The following is a 19667-nucleotide window of genomic DNA, read 5'->3' on the forward strand; positions in this document are numbered from 1 at the left end:
CGTGGCAGGGGAAGCATGAGAGCACCATTCCGGTTCATTTAAGGGGCAAGATAGGCGTTCAAGAGAGCAGGAGTTTGAAATGGAGAAACTGGCCACGCTGCTCAGGTTGGGATGATGTAACCTGCCTTCCAGGAGGAGGGTTGGGGAGCACCTGGGCGCAGGGAGAACCTCCAGGCGGAGAATGAGCTGCTGCGGGCCTTTGCTGTTCTGGAATTCGGCGGGGCGCTGGAGCTGCAGAGGAGGCAGGCCCCTCCCTGCCACCAAAATCGAACCACCAGTGTCAAAACATGAAGATGGTGAATCCAACCCCAGCCACCCCTGCCTCTTCCTTGTGCACTTTATTTCCACATGTCATACACCCTGTCTCTTCACCAGTTTTATTTGTACCTCCCTGTCTCTCTCTTTTTCGTTTGTTTCTGTAGCTTATGCATTCCCCTGCCTTGCCATTCCCAAGATGCTTCTTCATCCCTCCAAAGCACACCTGGCAACGTGATGGCAGAGTAGTTGAACCTGGTAAGCTGGTTGAGCCTGATGACAGGCCCTGGGACAGTGGAAAGCAGGAACAGTGATTGACAAAAAAGAGAAAACTCCATTTTTAGACCCTCACTCCCACTGCAAAAATGCTTGTATATAGCAACTTGGGGTAATCATATTTCAGTCTCCAGTTGTTTGAAAACTTGTCTTATAGTCACTTTCCAACCACATGTAACGTTTCATTACTGAAGTTCCTTTTCAATACTTCAGTTTGGTTTCTGCGATTGCTCTTCTTAGTCACTTTAACTTTACCATCAATTGTTATTGAAGGTCGGCCTCAGTTTCCCTCTGCCAATAAAAGGAAACAGTTTGAGGAGAAAGGAAGTACCTTGAAAGACCACGGTCCTTCTCTGTGGCAGAGGGCTGAGGTATTTATACAAAGGAATAAAACAAAAAGGAGATGGGCTAGGGTCAGCATGTCCTTTTGATGCAGGCATAGGGAGATTTCAGGGGGGTGGCAGCTTCCTTTGTTAACACCTGATGTTTAACTCCCTTAGGTCTTTAACTTCTTCAGCATCATTTTAGGAATAGCCTTCCTTTTCCTTAGAATGCAAGGAGACAAACTTGTTAAATGCAACAGATAGGAATGCTTATCTGATGGGGCAGGAAGAGAGATCTGTCCTGTTTCACTGCAAAGCATTCTTTCTCCAGTTGAAAATACCTTGTTATGGGGGGCTTCCCTGGTGGCACAAGGGGTAAGACATAGCACTGTGAAGCTGTCCACAGCCACTGCAGCATGAGTTTGAGCCCCGCCAGGAAGGTGACCCACAGGGCCCAGCAGATTTCTCCTGACTCACCTGCTGCTCCCCTCAGCAGTGTATTTTAGTCAATCCACCTGTTCTGTTACCCACTCTGTCTTTGGTGAGTCCTCTCACTCCCCCAACACACACACATCTGGCCTGTGCCCCAGTTCTTGTGTGCATAAATATATGCAGCAGTATATTTCAGTTAGTCTGCCTGTTCTGTTCCCCATTCTGTCTCTGGTGAATCCTCTCCCGACCCCGCGTCTCTGGCCTGTACCCCAGCTCTTGTATGCATAAATAAATAGATCTTTAAAAAAAAAAGAATTTAGTCCAAATATTTGCAAAACCAAGAAAGAAAATAAGCATATGTTTATACTATTAACTAAGGTAGCATTTCTTTATTTTTCTAAAAAAAAAACAATTGACCGGCTTACAGTTCCAGTCTTCAGGTTCAGCTTTCAGTATGTTCCAGCACAGCTGACAGAAATCATCTTTACCTTTGTTCCCGTGCATATGTTGGAGTCTTTGCACCTGATTTCTTCTTCTTTTATCCTTTTGTCCCTTGCTCTGACTTGTTCTTTATGAGAAGAGGCCTCCCTTGAAGGGCCATTTCAACTCCCTGCTGTAAAACTTACCCCTCCTGTCTCAGGGACTTAGGCTATTTCCTGTGTTCACACTCTTAATCTTCCCTCAGGGGCTTCTTTGAGGAAGGTCTTTGTTAGACCTTCCTGATCAAGAGTGCTGACTGCCCAGAGGCTACTGTTCTTACCTCCTTAGCCTACCAAATTTCTGCTCTGTCTGCAGATCTTGACTTAGCTCCCTTCTCTTAAAGTTCTACTCCCCCATGAGTCTTCTCTAGTCCTGAGATGTTCCAGTTTTCTCAGATACCTCAGTTCTGAAATACTGGCCACCTCAGTTGAATTGGAATCTCTTTGAGGACTGTGATTATTGTGTACATTACTCACAGCACCTTGATAAATCACAAAGTCAAAACATGTTTATTGAAGGAAAAGGTAAATGAAACTCAGAAAGAGATTCGCTTTTTTCCCCCTGGAAACAGTACTATTTTTATTTTTTATTTTTTTAAAAAGATTTATTTATTTATGTATGTATTTTTTTATTTATACAAGCACTGGGTACAGTCAGAAGCACGGGAGGGTGAGAGAATTCACCAGAGCCAGAGCGGGGAGCAGAGCAGGCAGAAGGACCAAAGTACATTGCTGAGGGGAGCAGCGGGCGGCAGGAGAGGTCTGCGCGCCACGTGGGACCCTCCTCTGGTGGCCGGGGAGCAGCCGGGGATTGAACCGGCGCCGCAGAGGCTGCAGGCAGCTTCGCAACCTAGCGCTCAACCGCTGTGCCACCAGGGAGGCCTAAAACAGTACTATTTTTAAACAAAAATTTTAAAAGAAGTGACTGCAAAGGTAATATACCAAATACCTTCAGAATAATATCTTATTTAGAAAATGCATGAAGAACTCATCTGACTCCATTGCGGAATTTGTTTTTGTGAACAAGAAATATTGTCAAGGCTATTAGAACAACTGTGATATAGACAATGAAATGTGCACTAAACTCGGAGTCAGATAATGTAGGCTGCTGTCTGCTACTGACTAGCTCTGACAATGGGTGATTCATTTAACTTCACTAAGTCTATTTTCTCATATATCAAAAGGGTATAATATTTTATGAGATTGCATTATCGTAATACAAGACAATGTACTTTATATCATCTAAAGTACTTTAAAAAGTAAGTTATTACTAGTATAATTATAAGATAAGAACAATGAGTTCCACCATAAGGAAAGAGATAACAGAAGAGTTTGCATGTAATGTTAGATTTCTTACAAGTGATCAAAGCAACAAGTCCATCCCATAAGAAATGGTGCCAAAGGAAGTTGAACTAAAACAGAAATAGATCAGAAGAAGGAAAAATGAAAGAAGCAAGAATCAGAACTGATCTGAGTTACAAAGACTTAATGGTGTATCAAAAGGAATAATGAAACCAAAAGAAAGAAATTTAATAACTGAAGGCAGCAGAGTTCCCCCAGCACATAAAAAACTTCACACTATCAACTCCAGCAGATGAATTCCTACCTATCTATCATGGAGCAATTGGTCAAGCAGTGTTCACAACATGGACCTTGAGTCTGCTGCACCTAAATGTGACGACCTGGGATCTTTGTGGAGTTTCTGGCCCCTTGTGAAAGAATTTAACAAGAAGGCAGGACAGATGACATTCAGACAAGATTTTATCAGGCTCATGCTCCAGCACAAGGGAGGCTGGCTGTCCAAGGGGAGCAGGGAAAAGGTTTCAAAGGCTTTGTTCACTAGTGCATTGTAGAGGGAAGCAGTCTGCGTGATTGTGGCCAGACTACACTGGGGCATGCACAGATTATGTGCTTCATATGTCACATGTCTCAGCATCCTAAATCTCCACCCAGGAGTGTGCATATTAGCATGCTAGTGAGTCCTTGGTCATGCTAGTTAGGGTCTTTTACCATGGGCCCATGGCCATCCTCCCCACCAGGAAATTGTGCTGCTCTTAGTTGGTAAAAGTGTCATTTGTCAAGATATAAAACCTTTTGTCAGAATACAGCACTGTTTTGCAAGGATGTGGTTGTTTGTTTGTATAGTGAGACATATCAAAATGTTGTTAACAAAAGATATTCAGCAACTCCTGCTAGCTGTGACTCAGTCCTATATCTGTCAATTGTTAAAAAGAAACTTTGGTGGGCCTCCCTGGTGGTGCAAGGGATTAAGTCTCAGCACTATCAGGCTATTGGCAGCCACTGCAGCACAAGATCTAGCCCTTGGCCAGGGAGCCAACCCACATGGCACAGCAGACCTTTCCTGACTCGCCTGCTGGTCCTCTCAGCAGTGTATTTCAGTCAATCCACCTGTTCTGCTTCCCTCTCTGTCTCTGGTGAATCCTCCCCACACCTCTGGCCTACACACTCCAGCTCTTGTATACATAAATAAATAAAATAAATCATAAAAAAAAAGAGAGAGAGAGAGAGGGAGAGACCTTGGTTGTGTTACCTAACGTGTAAACCTCTTTCTTGGTTTGGAAAATGAAAACAAAATTGAAACTACCTTGAGGTTGTGAGACACAGTGTTTGACCTTTTCAGTTTATGCTCAGAAACTGAGGAACACAGAACACAAAAACTGAGGAAACTTTTTCCATCTGAGGATCATTGGCTTGTTGAAAAAAGTAAATCTGGAGGAATATAAGAAAAAAAAAATCACATATTTTGAGACATGAAACACATCCTACTAATCCAAAGGGATACCCTAGAAGGCAAGTGACTTTCCCTAAATCCATCTTTACAGCTTTATGTTTCTTCTAAAAGTTTATATATTTTCTTATGGAAATCTAAAAGATAATGGATCTTTTTATTATTTTTAAAAGATTTATTTATTTATGCATACAAGAACTAGGGTACAGGCCAGAGGTGTGAGGGGTGAGAGGATTCACCAGAGACAGAGTGGGGAGCAGAAAAAGCAGATTGACTGAAATACATTGCTTAGGGGAGCAGCGGGCGAGACAGGAGGGGTCTGCTGCGCCCTATGGGTAGCTCCCTGGCTGGCTGGGGATCGAACTCTTGCTGTGGAGGCTGCCGATAGCTTCCTAGTGCTGTGCTTAACCCCTTGCACCACCAGGGAGGCCAAGATAATGGATCTTTTAGAATTCATTATCCAAAGTAAGAATCCTAGCCAAAGTAAGAATTGCATATTTACATAAAAATGTAACTAAGTTTATCTTTTCTTTAATGTCTTCTAAAGGAATACAATGTGATCATCCAAGGCCAAGGTTGAATATCTCTTTTCTAATTAGCTATTAAACTACATAGGACATATTAAAGTAACAGCTGCTCAATTCACCCTACTTAGAAAATAGAGAATGCAGACATAAACATAGATATATTGTTTCTCTAGTGACCAAGATCCCTGACTGACATACTTGGGTGGTGACTCCAACTTTCCTGACGTCCTCACCGTGTCCACTTTCTCTTTCCCATCTTCTGCCACTAACGTTGCCACTTGGACCTGCTGCAGCTCTGCTGAAACCCTGGATCCTGTCACCAGTGTCTCTCCCAAAGCTGCGGTACCTTAGATCCTTTCTCATGTCTCCACAGCTTCCCTCAGCATAGGACCACACACCCTGTGTCCTGGCCCATCCTGAGGCACACCCCCCTAGGCAGTCAAGCTTGCAGTCTTGTCAGCACTGGGCCTGGTGCATGGAGAAGATTCCTCAGATGCTGAAAGGAACAGTCACTAGGAAGAAAAAGGGGCACAGGTGGAGACTTTTCCTATCTTTGTATGTTATCTTTAATGCAAGCTGTCATTTGCTAGTTTCCTGCTTTGTGCTAGCCCTATATGTGTAGGGGAGAAATATCCCCCCAAGATGTCATTTTGGAACAGTGTTATTAGATGGGAAGGATTGATGAGGCTGGGTGGAAATATTGCTTTTGATGTCTATACACCCCCGCCCCCATATCTTTGGTCTGTACCCCAACTCTTTATGCATAAAGAAATAAATCTTTATTTTTTATTTTTTTAAAAAGATTTATTTCTTTATGCATACAAGAACTGGGGGTATAGGCCAGAGGTTTGGGGGGTGAGAGGATTCACCATAGACAGAGTGGGGAGCAGAACAGGCAGATTGACAGAAGTACACTGCTGAGGGGAGCAGCGGCAAGTCAGGAGAGGTCTGCTGCGCCATGTGGGTTGCTCCCTGGCTAGCCAGAGGATCGAACTCGTGCTGCAGAGGCTGCGGACAGCTTCATAGGCTGTGTCTTAACCCCTTGCGCCACCAGGGAGACCCATAAATAAATCTTTAAAAAAAAAAAACCAAAATGGTGATGCAGTGAAATGATGCCTTGGATTTTCTTCAAAATAATTGGAGGGTGGGGGAGATGAGTAGGATGTAGATGAAACAAGATTGGCCATGAGTGGTAATTGTTCAATCTGGCTAAGACACATGGAAATTCATTACTCTATTATGTCTAATTTGTATATACTTGAGATTTTCCATAATTAAACATGTTTTCTCTTCTTTTAAGAAACATCAAGTCATATAAATAGTAAAGTTAGGTTTTGTTTCCAGGCCCTCCTGACTTCGTGATCTCTGTCTTAACCCCTGCAGTGAATTCCTGGCAAAGTATCTGAAAAGAGTGGTGATTTTCAGAGGATTCAGAGGATTCTTGACCAATTACTGCTCCTATTTTCTAGGTTTTTTATGGCAAGGATGAACAGAATATAACCAGTTTCCCTCACTGAGAGCTTATAAAGATGTCCTGGTTTTCTCTGCTTCTGAGGAGGTCTTGAAGTGGCGCATGAGGGAGTCTCTGGCAGTCCAAGATTTTAAAAACACCCAGGCAACAGCTGTCTCTGCTCTGTCACCTGACTTGTCAGGCCCTGAGTCAGCACCACACCCCTGCCCAGCAAACCGTTCCCCCCCCCCCCCCCCCCCAGCCAGATCTGACTTGCCCTTTCCTGGCTGGGCTGAACCGGTTGGGCAACCCAGCCCTGCCCTGACCCAGCATCCTTCTCAGTGGGTGGCTTCTTACTCCCTCCTGCTCACCTGGGGTCCCCACCCTATCATTGCCCTTATCGTCTAGAGCAGCAACCTGGTGCCTGTAATGTGAGCTCTGAAGGGAGCTAAAGGTGTCCCCCCCCTCCAGGTTGTTGATGTGGACAGGACTCTGGAATCTGTCCCTGGGTAGAAGAAATGAGCTGGGCCCCAGCATGTCCTCCCATCTGCCAAGGAAGTCTGCTTTCTCTGGGTGACTCAGGGATTTGCTTTAGGAGAAAAGCAGAAGAAAATATAGAGAGCCCCTTTTCCTGCAAAGGAGGATTTCACCCTCAGCGCAAGCCTAGAAGAGACCAGGGCAAGGGCAATATGGAGACTAAATTCTTGGTTGGTGTTTCTATGGAGAAACGTTGATGGGTCCTTTTGTTAGGGGGAAAAGGATGTCCAAAAGCTAATTCCATGCAGGCTTGTGGGCTCTACCCCCACCCCAGGCCAAAGCTAAAGACACTGGGAACTCCAAATCCCATCACCACCCAAGGGAAGGTGGCTGGGACCTGAGGGTGGGGTTAAGCAGCCAGGTTGGTATAAAGCCAGACACGTGGGCTTTGGAGGGGTCCCCCATTTTGACTCTCCGCCAGCTCGCAGAGTCTGGCCAGCTCTGAGAGTGCTTTTTGGGTTTCTAGGTCGGAGGATCGGGTAGGACGCATTAAAGACTTTATTTCCCTATTTTCTCCCTAAGTTGTACATTTTCCTTATTTCCTTTTCCCTTGTAAATAAACCTTTTATTAACCTTTTGTGTGTGCCTGTAGTGGAGTATTCATAAGTCCCTTGTAAGCGCGCAGGTGAGGACCCACAGCCAGGCAACCTGTTCAATATCGGAGCTGCCCTATAACACTTTCATATGACACACTTTTCTTGGTCTAGACTTGAAGTTACAGGAAATGTTGCCATGGCATGTTCTCCAGGTGCTGATGCACACTGAGCCTGGCACTTGAGGATACAGACAGAGACCTCATTGCTAAGTCACCAAGGTCAGCCTTCATGGTGCCAGTCCCCTCCCTCAGGTCTTAGGCCAGCCTGCTTGGATCCTCACCCTGCCACTTACAGTGTGTGACCTTGTGCTGGTAACTACCCACTCTGAGCCACAGTTCTTATCATCTTTGAAGGATAAAGTACCTACTTTGCAGCTTTGCTGTGAGGGTTAGATAGTGAAGTAAAGCACTTAGCAGGTGCACATCATACATCAGTTTCCTTCACCTTACCATGGGATTGGCTTCTGCTGAAAATTGGACTAATTATCAAAGCTTTCAGGCTTGAGGCCAAGGTTTCCTGGACTCTTGTGTCATGATTCAGGGCATTCATGAATACTTTCCTACTGATTCCCACCAGGACTAGCTGTTTTCTGATCATCAGTCAGCCCAAACCACACAGCACCACCGTATTGACCCCCTGGTTCTATGTAATTTTAATTTGTTCTCCTGGCTACCACCTGATTATCCCTGTATAATATTGCACTAACTCAATATCTTCCTCTTCCTTTTCTTTGGCTTCAAAACTTCTATTTTTTTTAAAGATTTATTTTTTATGCATATAGGAACTGGGGTACAGGCCAGAGGTGCAAGGCAGGGGGCGGTGAGAGGATTCACCAGAAACAGAGTAGGGAGCATAATAAGCAGACTGACTGAAATACACTGCTGAGGGGAGCAGTGGGCAAGTCAGGAGAGGTCTTCTGTGCCATGTGGGCAGCTCTCTGGCGAGGGATCAAACTCATACAGAAGTGGCTGCAGATAGTTTCACAGTGCTGTGCTTAGCCTCTTGCACCACCAGGAAGGAAGGCCTTGATGCCTGTGATTTGCTTCAAAATAAAACGAGGAAAGGAAAGTTAATAGGGATATAGAAGAGACAATATTGGTTGTGGGTATGGAATCTATTGTGCTATAATGTCTACATTTGTGAATATTTGAAATTACCCAAAAGAAAATTATGTGTGGCCTTGCCTCTGCCATTCATATATGCTTTCAGCTTTGTGTCTTCCCTCACTCTAATAAGCATGACTTCAGTATTTATATCTAAGTAGTTGATGAACAGGTTAACCAGATCTGATTAGGAATAAGAGCAGACCTCTGTGGCCTTCAAAAATCTACTAGGTTGACCCATTAGTCACTCTTCTTTGGAAATAGCTGGTCCATGAACCATGAATCTACCTACCTCAATTATCCAGGCATGGTTACAAGGATAGCCTGAAAGACTTGTCTAGTATCTTGCAAATATTAAAATGCAAAATTCTAAGCATTACCTTGATTTGTATTTTTGCAATCTATTTTTTTTTAATTAAGAGCTCTGATCTGTTTCTAATAAGTGAGTTAATGTTTGTTCCCAATAGCCAACCTTCTTTTTCAAAACACCCAAAGATCACTTGTTTAAATAATCCAATTTGGAAATTTATAGCATCAAAATTTACATATAGTTTGTCCCCTACCACAGTGCTGGACCAATCACACACCCCTGGTCACACACATGACCCAGGCTAAGAGAGTCACAGTCTAAACCTGGATTTCTGTTGGGAAAAACATTTTCTTTCCCTGCTAAATGGAAGGCTGTAATCCTGTAGACACTGTGGCCATCTTGCCACCGCTTGGGGAGTCAACCTGAGAAAGAAACTAACATAGAGGAAAGCAGAGCTGAAGGATAGCAAGGAAAGGATTCTTGGATTATATCATTGGAGTCTCAAGATTGAGCTATGCCTGAAGTCAAACACCCCTGTAATTTTTGGCTATGTGAGTCAATGCATTCTATTCTCTACTTAAACCAGTTTAAGCTAGATTTCTGTCCCTTGCAAAAGAAGTCCTGACTAATACAGTATGTGATGTTGAATTGAACAATGGAATGCATAATCTAAGATATTGTTTTTATAGAAATATTTTGCATGATCATATTACATGTCCATCATTATTTTTATAACAACTTTATTTTTTTTAAGATTTTTAAAATTTATTTATATAAGAACGGAGGTACAGGCCAGAAGTGGGGGAGGGTGAGAGAATTCACCAGAGACAGAGTGGGGAGAAGAACAGGCAGACAGACCAAAAACACTGCCGAGGGGAGCAGCAGGCGAGACAGGAGAGGTCTGCTGCTCCATATGGGTATCTCCCCGGCTGGTCGGGGATCGAACCTGCATTGCAGAGGCTGCAGACAGCTTCACAGTGCTGCGCTCAACCCGCTGCACCATCAGGGAGGCCGTTTATAGCAACTTTATGAGAAATAACTCACATATGGTACAATTTACCTTATTAAAGGTTTATCGTATTGTCACAGAACTGTACAGCTATTACCACCATCTTATTTGAAAACATGTTTAATGCTCCCTAAAGAAACTATACCAGTCACACCCCAGCTGCTACCACACCCTCACCTTTTTTTAGCCCTTGGCAGCCAGAAATCTACTTTCTATCTCTGTGGATGTGCCTATTCTGGACATTTCATATTCTGAACATGTACGTCAATGCCTTGTATGATCAAATATTTCATTTATGAATATACCATATTTTATTTATGCAGTTGTCATTGATGTACATTATGTACATTGATTTACACTTTTTGGTTATTATGAATAATACTACTATGAACATTTATCTACAAATTTGTGTGTGGACATGTGTTTCAGTTGCCTTTGGTCAATAGTTCAAAATGGAATTACTAAGCGATATGGTTACGTTATGTTTAACTTTTTGAAGAATTGCCAAATTATTTTCCAAAGTAACTGCACTATTTTAAATTCCTACTAGCAATGTATGAAGAAGGTTATAGTTTCTCCACATCCTCAGCAACACTTGTTATTGCCTCCCTTTTTTTTTTTCCTCTTTAAGTTATCCTGGTGGAGGGTGAATTGGTATCTCATTGTGGCTTTGATGTGCATTTCCCTAATGAGTAATGATATATACAAGATATATCTTGTTTATCTTCTTTGGAGAAATGTACATTGAAGTCTTTGGCCTGGTTTGGAATTAGGTTGTGTTTTTCACTTGTAAGAGTCATTTATATATCTGGATACAAGTCATTAATCAGATATACATTTTGCAAATATTTTGTGGGTTATCTTTTTACTTTTTGATTTACTTTCTTCTTATCACAAGATTCTTAAATTTTGACAGAGTCCAATTTATCTTTTTTCCTTGCTCATGCATTTGGTATTATGTCTGAAAAACCACTGCATCCTCCATGGTCAAGAAGATTTACTCCTCTATTGTCTTTTAAGAGCTTTATATGTTTAGCTCCTACATTTAGGTCTAGGATCCATTTTGAGTTAATTTTTTTAGAAATATGTTGTGAAACAGGAATCCAACTTAATTCTTCTGCAAGTGGATATTTAATTGTCCTAGCACCATATGTTGTATTCTTTCTGCCATTAATTCAATAGTATTTTTTTTAAAGATTTATTTATTTGTTTGTTTGTTTATTTATTTATTTATACAAGCACTGGGTACAGTCAGAAGCACAGGAGGGTGAGAGAATTCACCAGAGCCAGAGCGGGGAGCAGAACAGGCAGACTGACGAAACACACTGCTGAGGGGGGCAGCGGGCGGCAGGAGAGGTCTGTGCGCCATGCGGGACCCTCTTCCAGTGGCCGGGGAGCAGCCGGGGATCGAACCGTCGCAGCAGAGTCTGCGGGCAGCTTCGTAACCCAGCGCTCAACCGCTGTGCCACCGGGGAGGCCCTAATTCAATAGTATTTTTATGAACATGTTTTACAAAAGTTTTTATGCAATGTTTTGCAAATAATATTAATGTGAGTTTACATTTTCTGAGCTGACTCCATTTGCTTCTGTCAGCAATGCTATGCTGAGGATTGTTAAGGAAGTTAATTTTTCTGTGGATGATTAAATATTTAACAGTAGAATATGATGAGTACATGTGCAATGATGCTGAAAGTTTGGTATGCATCAAAATGACCCCAAGTGAAAACAATTTTTTAATAGTTTTTTTTTAATAATAATTTTTTTTAATTTTTTAAATAATAAATTTTATTTTTATATTCCCCATACAATTGCAACCCCCCCCATTTTGACCCCAATTTTTTAACAGTTTTTTTTTAAAGACTTTATTTGTGTGTGTGTGTGTGTGTATGTGCGTATATAGAAGAACTGGGGGGCAGGTCAGAGGTGTGGAAGGTGAGAGGATTCACCAGAGGCAGAGTGGGGAGCAGAACAGGCAGATTGACTGAAATAGACTGCTGAGGGGAGCAGTGGGCCAGACAGGAGAGGTCTGCTGCACCATGTGGGTCAGCTCCCTTACCGGGGATGGAACTTATGTTGCAGTGGCTGAGGATAGCTTCATAATGCTGAGACTCAACCCTTGCGCCACCAGGGAGGCCCCCCGGGGAAAAACTTTTTTTTAAAGATAATATTTATTTATGCATATAAGAACTGGGGTACAGGACAGAGGTGTGGGGAAGGGGGTTAAAGGATTCACCAGAAACAAAGTGGGGAGCAAAACAGGCAGATTGACTTAAATACACTGCTGAGAGGAGCAGTGGGGAGACAGGAGAGGTCTACAGTACCATGTAGGTATCTCCCTGGCTGGGGATCGAACTCATGCTGCAGCGGCCATGGATAGTCTCATAGGCTGCATCTTAACCCCTAGTGCCACCAAGGAGCGCCCCCCACCCCGGGGAAAAATTTTTAAAGGGAATTTCTAAGTCCCACCCAAACCTACTGCATCAGACTTCCCCAGCAACGTCTTGCTTCTCCCATATGTGGAGTCACAGGACATTAAGACTGAAGAAGACTGGAAGAACCCATGGAGACAGATAATTCATCACCTCATTTTTAAATTGATCATATAACAAGATGATTGGCCTTTGCTCTTGCTCCCTGTAGACCTTAAGAGCAGACTGAGCCCTTGTTTACATCCCTCCAACACATTCAAATTAAAAAGGATTTGTGACTAATGAGGTTTTACTGAAGGTTTCATGGGAAGATGGGGAAGAAGATGACATCACCTGCCATGAAGTAGAACTCAATTAGATTTCTCCACTTGACTAGCTGGACTTGCTCTTGCAAAAGTTTTCTCCCTTGCTACCATATTGCCAGGTCTCTTTTCTTCCTCCCTTCTACTATATACAACTTCTGAAATTCCCCCTTTATTTTCCAAACCATTCAGGTAAACTCTTGAGTTTACATATCACACTAAATAAAACAAAAATCCTCTGGTTACCTAAAAAGAAACCAACTATTTTTCCTCAAACACACTTCTTTGGAAAGTAGGGAGGTATTTCAGTTCATTTTATGGTCATAAGACCATATTTAATAAATATTACCTGAAGGCTTATAAAGAACAAAACACTGGGCTAAGTATTTGACACAATAACTTATGGAATGTCATATGACTCATTGATGGCAAATCTGGTAAAGGACTTTATTTTTTTAATTTTTTAAAAAAGATTTATTTATTGGGCCTCCCCTGGTGGCGCAGGTGGTTGAGTGCAGCACTGTGAAGCTGTTGGCATCCTCGGCAGCACTGGTTCCATCCCAGCCGGCAGGCGAGGGTCCCACATGGTGCGGCAGACCTCTCCTGTCACTCCCGCTGCTCCCCTCAGCAGTGTATCTCTGTCGTCTGCCTGTTCTGTTCCCCACTCTGTCTCTGGTGAATCCTCTCACCCTCCCGCATATCTGGCCTGTACCCCGGTTCTTGTGTAAATAAATAAATAATCTTTAAAAAAAAAGATTTATTTATTTATGCATACAAGAACTGGGGTACAGGCCAGAGGTGTGGGAGGTGAAAAGATTCACCAGTGACAGAGCGGGGAACAAAACAGGAAGATCACCTGAAATACACTGCTGAGGGGAGAAGCAGGTGAGACAGGAGAGGTCTGCTGAGCCACATGGGTATCTCCCTGGCCGGGGATCGAACTTGGGCTGCAGAGGCTGCAGAGAGCCTCATACGTTGTGTCTTAACCCCTTGCGCCACCAGGGAGGCCCCAGGTAAAAGATTTTAATTTTAAGGGTCTAAGCATAACTCCTAAACTACTCATATTCATCATCTTACATTTCTTTTTTTATGCGTACAAGTCCTGGAATGTAGCTAGAGGTGTGGGGTAGAATGGGTAAGAGGATTCACCAGAGACAGAGTGTGGGGGAGCAGAACAGGCAGATGGACTGAAATCCACTGCTGAGGGGAGCAGCAGGCGAGACAGGAAAGGTCTGCAGTGCCATATGGGTTAGCTCCCTGGCTGGGAATCGAACTCATGCTGCAGATAGCTTCATAGTGCTGAGACTTAACCCCTTGTGCCACCAGGGAGGCCCAGCTTCCATTTCTTTCACTTAACAGCCTGTAGGATAAATGGAAAAAGTGTTGCTCTTCCATTTTCTGAAGATAGAGAAATTGAGATAAAATGACAATGAGTAATTTTGCAATTTGGATAGTGGAGGAGTTTGATTTGGGATCTAGGATTGTTTATTTTTAGAACATATGAGATTGTGGCCAAAATCTCCTTGGAAAGCCACAGTGAAAAATGTAAGGGACACTGTGTAATTGTGGACACTGTAACGTGAGGTCAAACAGAAAGAACTGAAGCATTGTGTCCAGTTAGGAATACTGCGAAGGGGGCCTGGGCCAGGACAGGCTGTCAGTGTTTGTCCCACAGTGGCAGGAAAGAGATGGCAGCGTTTCACATGGGGCGTCTGTCCTTATGTGGGAAAGCATGACTCATGGGGTGCTATGGCTCAACGATAGTCTCTTAAGATCTTTCAAGTTCCCTCAATTCAACTCTGTATTTACCCAGCAACCCTCAGATCTACTTTTGGCTTCTGAAATAGTTGTTTCCACAGAGTCAAGAATGTGCTGACTGAGGTTTCTTCAGGCCTATTGTCAATTATGTTTTATAGGATGAATGAATAATGTTGCATCTGGTTTCTCCCTTGTGGGTTTGGTTTAGAGTAGGTTTATTCATTCAACATTAACTCAATAAATATTAACAAAGTGCTATCTCTGGGCCAGGCCTTGGTCCAAGCCCTGTGATACAATCAGGTAAGAGCCCTACTTTCGTGGAGTGCAGATAATAATGACGGGTGGCATTTAACCCAAAAGCAAACAGAAAGCAATAGAATTTCAAACCATAATGCTCCACACCTAGTGTTACTGAGTTCCTCCCTGCAGGCCTAGTTGTACCCCAGTTCTGCAAACTTCTCCCCTGCTTATCCTCATCAGGAAGACCTAAGAAGCTTTAGCCCTATTTCAGAGGAATCGGGGTCAGATTTCTCTTCTAGTCTGACCTGGATCTCAAGAGACTGTTCCAGTAACTAGTCTTAGGCCCACTGCCTCCCTTCCCACTGGAAACCGATCTAACCCCTGGACCTCAGACATCATAACTTCATCCATTTAGTTCGTTCAGCAGATATTTTTTGAACTCTTACTGGGCACCAAGTATTTTGGGGTTTGGGGGTGTAAAGACACATACTAATGATGCCCGTGCTTCACCAGTGGGCTAGGAACGTACAGGGGGTTGTGTGTACAGAAGAGGGACACTAGAGAGGAGAGTGATCAGAGAAAGTTTCCCTGAGGGAGGCTAATTACACTGAGGTTTGGGGTTTTTTCTAAGTAACTTTTAATGTTTTTTCCCTTTACGAAAATAACAAATGTTCAAACTTTGAAAAATAGAGAAAACAAAAGATGCTTAAAATCACCCATAAATCCACCACTGACAGCAATTTGGTGATGTGTACTTTTCAGTCTCTGTGGTACTTGAAGTTAGTTTTGAAGGGCAGGGGTTTACCTTGACAGGGAAGGCCGGGAAGAAAAGCATTTGGTAAAGGCAACAGTACTTAGATTGCCTTTAAAACCCAGATATGGGCCTCCCCGGTGGCGCAGCGGTTGAGCACTGGGTTGCGAAGCTGCCCGCAGCCTCTGCAGCACCAGTTCGATCCCCGGCTGCTCCCCGGCCACTGGAGAAGGGTCCCACATGGCGCAGACCTCTCCTGCCACCCGCTGCTCCCCTCAGCAGTGTGCTTCGGTCCTTCTGCCTGCTCTGCTCCCCGCTCTGGCTCTGGTGAATTCTCTCACCCTCCCGCGCTTCCGACTGTACCCAGTGCTTGTATAAATAAAATTTAAAAAAATAAAATAAAAATAAATAAATCTTAAATAAATAAAATAAACACATCATTCAATAAAGAAAAAACACTGGACAAAACAACACCTATAAAAAAAAAATAAAATAAAACCCAGATATAATAGATAAAGGCATGAATATATAAGCACGCATATATGCAGGAATATATATGTGTATAAATATGCGTGTGTGCGTGTGATTTTTGTTCACTAAAATATCCCTGGCACCTAGCCAGTATATGGCAGATAATAGTTGCTCAACATACATTTGTTAATTAAAAAAAAAAACCAAACAGGAATAAGATGTAATGGAAAGATGAGCCTTTGAATATGAAAGAATAAGAATATAATCCTTCACAGCCTCATATCTGCAAGATCAAAAAGAGAGGGTTCCACAAGAAGGGGTGATGATGGGCTGAAGTCTCCTGTCAATTGTCAGCACCAGAGTGAACTACAGAAACAGACTTTCATGCTGGGCTGAGAGAGACGGTGTCAACAGGAAAAAGGAGGCTTCTGAGTGTTAGGTACAAGGGATAGCAGGGAGGTCCTGGGCCCCAGGGAAGAAGGCAGCCAAAAAGGGATGCTCATCTACCCCCCGCCCCCCACAGCTTCCTGGTGCTGTGTAGAAAAGTTGGAATGGAGACCTTAAGTCATTCAAGATCTATCTGGCGTTTGGGAGGGTGTAGAAGAAAAGAGATTTGACACTTGAACCCCTTGTTTCTTCTCCAGTGACTGGAAAAAGACTCTCCTCAGGAAGAAAAAGGAGAAGTTTTAAAGATTCTTTTCTGGGGATACTAGGTACAGTGGTTTAGATTGTGCACTGCACAGGGACACCATATTGAAGGAGACAACATTCAAGACCACACATATACCATCCTGAATGAGAACAGGCAGCAGTCATGGACATTCTAGGTGTCCTGGCTGGAAAGAAACCAGGCTTGGTTATCTATGTAAACCCACCCCTCGCCCCTGCAAACACACAGTCATATACAGACTTGAGAGCAAATGCTCGCACACAGGCTTAGCACACAGCCAGTAGCAACCATATCTATTTCGAAAGCATTGTGGGTCTCACCTGAGGTCTCTTCTCTCACCACCTGCTGCTCTCTGAGACCCAACTTCAAACACACCACCTCTCCCCAACTCTAAACTTGACACAGCCATTTCACCTAGGAGACTGAGGATATCGGGCTCGTGTGGCATCGGGCAGGGTATGAAGCAGTAGGAGTGACTATGCCTGAGCCCAGCTAGGGACCCAGCAGGCCAGGACCCCAGAAAATGGCCTGGGCCAAGCCACAGAATCAAGCCACTACAGCCTTCTCTATGGGTTGTGCCAAAAAAAAACCCCCCAAAAAACCTAACTTAAAATGAGTTTATCTTGAAGAAGGGGGACACTTTTTCAAACTTGCAGGAGCTAGTGGCACCTGGTCTTGCCCTCAGACCCTCCTCTCTTTATACACCCTTAACAAATTGTATTGTTATAGAGCAACCCCGATATTAAACGGGTTCCTGGCTGTGGGTCCTCACCCGCGCGCTTTAAAGGGACTGGCGCCAAATCTGTTATAGGACAGGGAGAGGGGCAGCCCAAAACCCCACAAACCTGTCTATTCTAAATGGGTTCTGCCATCCGCCGCATCAACACAAAACATAGGAGACTTTAATGGGAAGGAACTTTAATAAAACTAGGAAACAATACAGGTAAGGCAAAGAGTCTAGTTTCTAAATGAAGCACCTAAAGTTACCCATCCCCTCGTGGGTAAAAGTCCATCCATATGGGATTGGCCCAGAGCAAGGCCCCAAAGCCTGCCACAAGTCTAAAGCATCTTCCAGTGGGGACCCACAGAAAAGGGTCACAAACAACTGGACAAGCCCGGAAGGAAAAGAGCAAAATCAACATCAAGATAAAAGCTGCCATGGTCACCTCCCCACGGGTCTCACCCACATCTGTGTCACCCAGTCCACGACCAAAAGACAAGCGCAGTTTCTTCACGTGTCTCTAGGCTCCATGCACCTCCTCCAGGTCTCCTGGCTCCATCCTGCTTTCTTTCTTCCTCAGTCTCTTCTCCAGCTTCCCCTCTTCCTGCTCAGCTCCACCCTCCCTTGGGTGGGGCAGGGAACCTGGAACCTCCCCCTTTCCTGGGGACCACCCTGTTACATTATGACTACTCTACTACAGACACACGCCAAAGGGTTAATAAAAGGTTTATTTACAAGAGAAAAGGAAATAAGGAAAATGTACAACTCAGGGAGAAAATAGGGAAATAAAGTCTTTAATGCGTCCTACCCGATCCGACGACCTGGAAACCCAAAGTCACTCTCAGAGCTGGCCGGACGCTGCTAGCTGGTGGAGAGCCAAAATGGGGGAGCCCCCCAAAGCCCACGTGTCTGCCTTTTGTATCCACCTGGCTGCTTAACCCCACCCTCAGGTCCCAGCCACCTTCCCTTGGGTGGGGATGGGATTTGGAGTTCCCAGTGTCTTTGGCTTTGACCTGGGGTGGGGGTGGAGTCCACAAAGCCTATATGGAATTTGCTTTGGGACATCCTTTTCCCCCTAACAGTATTACCTCTTGGATTCCAAGAAGAGAAACTCTGAACAGCAAATTCTCATGTTTCCAAATCTCAGCTAGCATAACACATTAAAGAACATGAAGTTCCTTGTAAAAGGAATTGCTATAAAATTTGTGGAAAGGGAGGGAAAGTGCATGAAAAACCACACTTGGCTTCTTCCTTTACTTCTGCTTTCCTCCATTATGTCCTTGAAGTAGGATTCATTCCTTTGAGTTGGAAACCTCTGACAATTTTAACTATGTTAGAAATGCCAAAGCATCTAACTCAACCAACTTTGGAGATAATTTTTTTTTAAAGATTTATTTATTTATGCAAGAACTGGGGTACAGGCCAGAGGTGGGGGGGGTGAGAGAATTCACCAGAGACAGAGTGGGGAGCAGAACACGCTGAAGGACCAAAGTACACTGCTGAGAGGAACAGCGGGCGAGACAGGAGAGGTCTGCTGCACCACGTGGGTAGCTCCCTGGCTGGCCTGGAATCGAACCTGTGTCACAGAGGCTGCAGAGAACATCATAGCACTGTACTCAACCCGCTGCGCCACCAGGGAGGCCCTGGAGATAGCCATCATATTAAATAGAAGTAGCCTATTTTGCAAAAAAATAAAAATGAAGTTGCTTTGAACACAGATGGGTCAAGGACTGTAAACTCTCATGTGTGATGGAGACAGAGAGGAAGCAAACAGTTACCCTATGTGTGTAAATAAGTTTAGTCATTCATTTTTGGTCAGGTTTTGTTTTAAGGTGTCATATGCAAGAAAAAAATTACCAACATGAAATGTGCAATTCAATGAGTTTTTACAAATGTAAACGACACGCAAACACCACCACAATCATGATAAAGAATGCTTCTATTTGGGCCTCCCTGGCTAAGTCTCAGAGCTATCAAGCTATCACCAGCCACTGTGGTATGAGTTCGATCCCTTTCCATGTGGGAGTTGACCCACATGGCGCAGCAGACCTCTCCTGACTCGCCTGCTGCTCCCCTCAGCAGGGTATTTCATCAGTCTGCCTGTTCTGTTCCCCACTCTGTCTCTGGTGAATCCTCTCACCCCCCCATACCTCTGGACTATATCCCAGTCCGTGTGTGCATAAATAAAAAAGAAAGAAAGAAAGAGAAAGAGAGAAAGAGAGAGAGAGAGAAAGAGAGAGAGAGAGAAAGAAAGAGAGAAAGAAAGAAAGAAAAATTAT

Source organism: Talpa occidentalis, unplaced genomic scaffold, assembly GCF_014898055.3.
Source record: "Talpa occidentalis isolate TD23 unplaced genomic scaffold, MPIMG_talOcc4v2.1 talOcc4.5, whole genome shotgun sequence".
NCBI lineage: Eukaryota > Metazoa > Chordata > Mammalia > Eulipotyphla > Talpidae > Talpa > Talpa occidentalis.